This window comes from Chenopodium quinoa, unplaced genomic scaffold (assembly GCF_001683475.1).
Source record: "Chenopodium quinoa cultivar QQ74 unplaced genomic scaffold, ASM168347v1, whole genome shotgun sequence".
Taxonomy (NCBI): domain Eukaryota; kingdom Viridiplantae; phylum Streptophyta; class Magnoliopsida; order Caryophyllales; family Amaranthaceae; genus Chenopodium; species Chenopodium quinoa.
In genome coordinates, this window is record NW_018742204.1 from 19,209,084 (window position 1) to 19,215,414 (window position 6,331).

Sequence of the window (6,331 nt, forward strand, 5' to 3'; positions counted from 1 at the left end):
GAGGATTAATCGAGTATTTATAGCCTTGGGAAGCGTGCAACTCTCTAGGTTTAAGGTAAACCTAGGGCTGACCGGGCCTCTAGACTGAATTGGGCCTTGATGGCCGGTTTTCCCATTTGGTATGGGCGGACACGTGGCGTGTCTTTAGTGGTCCGTGGAGGACGTATCTGTGATTGACACGTGGCAGGTTCCTGTTGGCCTTCGTGAAGAACACGTGGCGGAACCTGGTTGGTCCACTTGTCAGACGGTGATTGGTGGATAAAAATCCCCTAATCAGGTGGGATATATATATATATATATATAGGGGAGGGATCCGGTAAGAACCCCTAGATATATAAGAACCCTAGATATATAAGAATCCATCTCAACCGTAGGATCAAGTTGTTTTAGACGGTTAAGATTAAAACACGTGTCCAACTTTTTCAACCCCCTTACCCACCTCCCAACCTTTTCTCTCTCCTCTAACTTTCTTTCCCTTCTTCCCGATTCTCTCATTTTCTCTCTCCTAAAACCCCCAAAAATCTGATAGAAGTTGCAATTTGAAGGATTTTCGCTTCAGGTATGTTTTTCTTTTCAATTTTGTTCAAATTTTCATGAAATTAGCATGATGTTCAAGTGAATTTGCAGTTTTAATTGGTGATTTTTGCAATTTTTAGGGTTCGGATTTAGGGTTCTATTTTTGCGATTTTTAGGAGTCGATTTTTGCGTATTATTTTGTGCGATTTTTGAGTTGGATTTTTCGTATGGAGTTTGATTATTTTGAGTTCGAGTTTAGCAAATTTAGGGTTCGAATCTTTGCGAATTATTTTGTTCGATTTTTGCGAATTATTTTGTTTGATTTTTGCGAATGATTTTTGTTCGATTTTTGTTCATTATTTCGATCAATTTTTGTTCATTATTTCGTTCGATTTTTGTTCATTATTTTGTTCGACTTTTGTGAATTATTTTTGTTTGATTTTTGTGAAATATTTATGTTCGAAAAATTTGATCTGTCAATTTTTTTTTTTTGTTCGAATTAGTTCGATTTTTGCAAATTAATGTCAATTTTTGAATTTTTTTTTTAGTATGTGTATTCGAACAATAGATCTGTTGCTGCTATGGCTATTACTACAGCCTCTTCTACTCTGCCTACTGCCCCTCCTATCTTCTTCAAGGTTAATTTATATATATTTTGTAGTTGAAGGCATTTGGTGAATTTTATGAAGAAATTGATAACAAGAGTGTCGTTTTGTCCACTTTCGAAACAAGAAACATTGAGATGAAATGGAAGAGCAATGCAAACAAACATGATTGTGGAGTATTTTTGTTGAAGCACATGGAAACCTATGAAGGACAATGTCAAAAACAATGAAATTCGGGGCTAGAGAAGGGTAATGTACGTGTCAAGACATATGATTGATTAGGTTCTAATTACATCTCCATATTCTGATTATGTTCTAAAGTAATTCTGATTATGTTCTAAGTTAAATGTCTATGTTCTAAAGTAAATCTGATTATGTTCTAAAGTAATTATGATTATGTTCTAAGTTTAATGTCTATGTTCTAAAGTTAATCTGATTATGTTCTAAATTACTTGATTATGTTCTAAAGTAATTCTGATTATGTTATGAGTTAGATGTTTATGGTCTAAAGTTAATCTGATTATGTTCTAAAGTAATTATGATTATGTTCTAAGTTTAATGTCTATGTTCTAAAGTTAATCTGATTATGTTCTAAATTACTTGATTATGTTCTAAAGCAATTCTGATTATGTTATAAGTTAGATGTCTATGTTCTAAAGTTAATCTGATTATGTTCTAAAGTAATTATGATTATGTTCTAAGTTTAATGTCTATGTTCTAAAGTTAATCTGATTATGTTCTAAATTACTTGATAATGTTCTAAAGTAATTCTGATTATGTTCTAAGTTAGATAGATTATGTTCTAAAATAAATCTGATTATGTTCTAAAGTAATTATGATTATGTTCTAAGTTTAATGTCTATGTTCTAAAGTTAATCTGATTATGTTCTAAATTACTTGATTATGTTCTAAAGTAATTCTGATTATGTTGTAAGTTAGATGTCTATGTTCTAAAGTTAATCTGATTATGTTCTAAATTACATGGGAATGTTCTAAAGTATTTTTTATTATATTCTGAATTACATGTGTATTTTAATTTTAACGTGTTTGTATTTTTTTTGTTTGCAGTTTGAGCAAATGAAAAGGTTATGAGTGGAGTATTGTGGGAAGATTATAACATCAGAAGTAAATGAAGAACGGAAAAGAGTGATGAAGATGGCTAGAAAGTGGTCAAAGCTGAACAAAAATTGATATATGATTGTGTAAATCTTAAGTTTATATCTTTAGACATATATTTAAAACAATATATAGTACATTTTTTGTACAAATATGGAGATGACTATTTTGAACATGGGTATCATTTGGAATATTAATATCATTTGAAACATTAACCTGATTTGAAACATTATTTTTATAATGTTCTAAAGTATTTCTGATTTGGAATAAGCTTAAGTTTTTCTTTCGTACAATGAAGAAGGAAGAGGAAAGGAATGAGGTCACACTAAAGACACCAACTCCTCCAAAAACGACACAAAGATATTTCTACTCTAAGCTTCAATTAGTTGTCGCTCTCACCAAGTTTTTTTTGATATATATATATAAATACATTATACTACCTCCGGTCTACTTTAGTTGCAACTATTTCCTTTTTGGGCTGGTCCACATTACTTGCAACTTTCCCATTTCTTTCCTTTTTTAGTAACTTTTTAGTGATAAAATTACCATTTTACCCTTACTTTTTTTTTTAAACACCCTAATTACAAAACTGATGGGTTTCAAATCGGTGGGTTTCGGGGTTGGTGTTTTGGTTTTGGTGGTTCTGATGTGTTGGGTTGGTGGTTTCGGTGTCGGTGGGTTTGGGGGTCGTTGGGTTTCTGGGGTTAGTGGGTTTCTGGTGGTCGTGGCCGGTGGAATCGGTGGGTTGGGGGTAGTTGGGTTTCTGGGGTTGGTGGGTTTCTGGTGGTCGTGGCTGGTGGAATTGGTGGGTTGGGGGTCGTTGGGTTTCTGGGGTTGGTGGTTTGGTGGTTTGGTGGTCGTGGCTGGGTTGGTAGTGGTTGATTAATCGGGTTGAATTTGTTTTTTTTTTTTTATTCCTTGATTAATACTTAATTTTATACCCTTATCTTTCATTAAACATGCTTAGGAAAATTTGCCTCGGCCTCCGCAAACCCTCCCAAAAATGCAATCAAAAAGTTAATTCGCCAAAAAAAAATTTAGAATATAGGAAAGAATATTTTAAACATAGGAAATAAAAACCGTTAGAACATAGGTAGAAAAAATTTAGAATATAGGAAAAAATTAGAACATAGGTTGAAAAAATTTAGAACACAGGAAAAAAAAAACTTTAGAACATAAGTAGACTAAATTTAGAACATAGAAAAAAAAAATTTGAACATAGATAAAAGAATATTTAGAATATAGGTAAAAGAATATTTAGAACGTAAACAAAAAAAAAGAAAAAAAAAAAGAAACTTTAGAACATAGGTAGTAAAAATTTAGAACTTAGGAAAAAAAAACTTTAGAACATAAGTAGACTGAATTTAGATCATAGGCAAAAGAATTTAGAACATAGGTAAAAGAATATTTAGAACATAAGAAGAAGAAAAAAAACTTTAGAACATAGGTTGGAAAAATTTAGAACATAGGAAGAAAAAAAAAAAAAAAAAAAAAAAAAAAAAAAAAAAAAAAAAAAAAAAAAACTTTAGTATATAAGTAGACTAAATTTGGAACATAGAAAAAAAAATTAGAAAATAGGTAGACTAGATTTAGAACATAAGAGTAGGCAAAAAAATTTAAAACATAAAAAAAGAATTACAGAAATGCCATTACTAAAGGATGGTTTTAGATGGTTGGATCAAAACTAATAAATGGTTGAGATTGGTTCTTATATAAGATTGAGTTCTTATATAGAGGAGGATTCTTACATGAGCCTTCCTCTATATATATATATATATATATATATATATATATATATATATATATATATATATATATATATATATATATATATATATATATATAATATATATATATATATATATATATATATATATATATATATATATATATATATATATATATATATATATAACTAGGGTTTGCTTAGATAACAATAAACCCTAGTTTTAGAACATTTTGAAATGATAAAGGGGGATAATGGATATTCACACAATATTTCATAACACCCTCTTTTTTTTTTAATGCTTTTTTTAGATCCACACACTTGGTGAGATGCAACTTTGACTTTTACTCCCTCCGTTTTTAAATACGTGTTCCATTTCTCCGAGCACGGAGTTTTAGGAGAAATTAGATATATAGTAATATGAAGGTAGTGGGGTACGTGGAAGAATAAAAATTTGTAAAAAGCAAAAGTAGTGGAGAGAATTGGAGGAGTGAGAATATAAAAATAATAAAATATGATCATGATGGGTTGATAGGCGTGTCGCGTACCTAACAAAAATAAACCTAACTAGACCACTACTATGTAGACGGGCAAGCAAGGGTCGGATCCCGAGAGACTATGGTTCAACTAATTAAATAGACTCAAGTAAATACTAAGCAAGTAACCAAATCAAATAATCGAGAATTAATAACTAAATATCAAGAGCGACGATTAAACTAAAAAAATGATAATCAAATAATAAAAACATCCAAAATCAAGCATTACCACGAATACAATTAATGCAATAATAGTTCTACCCCTAACATATAATTCAATTGATTAAAGAGGAAAAGTAATCCCTGAATATTACCAAAGGTCTCTCCCGAGTTATCAATGGCTTCCCTAATCACAATCAAGCCTACTTCCGTGGAATCATGTAAATTAAAGACTTTGAGCACATTACTCTAACTTCCTAATCATCCATTCAACTATTCCCGTGATGAACTTCAAACCCTTAATTGATTTATTCAAACCCGTCAAAACCCAACTCCCGTTGCGATTAAAACAATGGATTAATAACAATACCAATTATCACTAATATAGTATTGGCATGAGCACAATCAATTAAGCATATCAATTGCAATTATCATTAGAGAATTTAAAGAATTAAATCAAGCATTAATCATATTCGGGTTCCGCTAGATCTTGGAATAGGGAAACTACTCACACATATTAATGAAATCAAGAACTATAATCAATAAAGAAAACATAATTAACAATAATAAAATAAGAGAATTGAGAGAAGAAATCAATACTTGGAATTAATTATGAAATCTTGAATCTTGAAAGCAAAACCCTAGAAAATAATATGGAAGAACGTAATACCCCAAAAAGAAGTCTAAAAATAATATCTGAAAAAGTGATAAATAAAATATTATCTAAAACCTATTTATATCCTAGCATAAAATTAGATATTTTTATCTAAATAGGACTCTCAAACGCCATCGAAACGAGCTGCCACAGGTAGGTTGTGGCACGAAGAAAACCACCACAACCAGGCTGTGAAGCGGGTTGTCTTCGCCTCTCCTTTGCTCCAATAATGGACGCCCACAACCAGGTTGTGGCCATAAGGTTGCACGCCACAACCAAGCTGTGGAGTAGGCTGCCAAAATGCTCCATTGGTGCTAGAAACGCTCCATATAAAGAAATATCTCGCGACCAAAATGAATTCCATGCAAATCGAGCCATATTCCTATAAAAACAAAAACAAACAAACCGAGAAGAGTAGTATCGAAATAGAAAGAATAATAGCTCAAAAAGATTAGGAGAATGAAGAAAACACAATAAAACATGACCAAATATCACATATAAATCGTGTATAATATCGTGTTATCATGGGTCCACTAGGTGAGAGAAATTAATTTAACATTGTAAGAGCAAGTATTTAAAAACGGCCGAAAAACACTACTAGAAAACATTGAAATAACGACGGAAATTTTCCGTCGGAAAAACCAGTTTCCGACGGAAATTCCGTCGGAAACCAGTTTCCGACGGAAATTCCGTCGGAACTGGTTGTCGCAATACATTTTGTCGGAAAAAACGCACTTTTCCGACGAAAATTCCGTCGAAACCACTTTTCCGACGGATTTTCCGACGGAAATCAGTCCGTCTAAAGGGATTTTCGGGCCTGGGATAGTCTGTCGGAAATTTCCGACGGACTGTATTCCGCCGGAAACCTCCGATGGAAAATCCGTCGGAAAAATGCTTAAAAAAACAAAAAAAAAGCCACCCCCACCACCAGCCACCACCGCACATCACCAACCCCACACAAGCCAACCTAACCCGTACCACCACCCACTACCCCTACCACTAGCCACCACCGCACAGC

At 32.3% G+C, this 6,331-nt stretch overlaps 1 long non-coding RNA gene across 2 annotated transcripts; it reads left to right on the top strand.

Moving 5' to 3' along the window:
• The first annotated feature begins 304 nt into the window (after nucleotides 1-304).
• On the top strand, nucleotides 305-2,552 carry LOC110721483. 2 transcript variants are annotated; one of them, XR_002511429.1, is made up of 3 exons: nucleotides 305-559; nucleotides 1,178-1,375; nucleotides 2,190-2,552. It is a non-coding gene; the product is annotated as an uncharacterized LOC110721483 (long non-coding RNA). The 2 variants fall into 2 exon arrangements; XR_002511428.1 differs by lacking the exon at nucleotides 305-559 and having other exon boundaries at nucleotides 952-1,375.
• The last annotated feature ends 3,779 nt before the right edge of the window (nucleotides 2,553-6,331 follow it).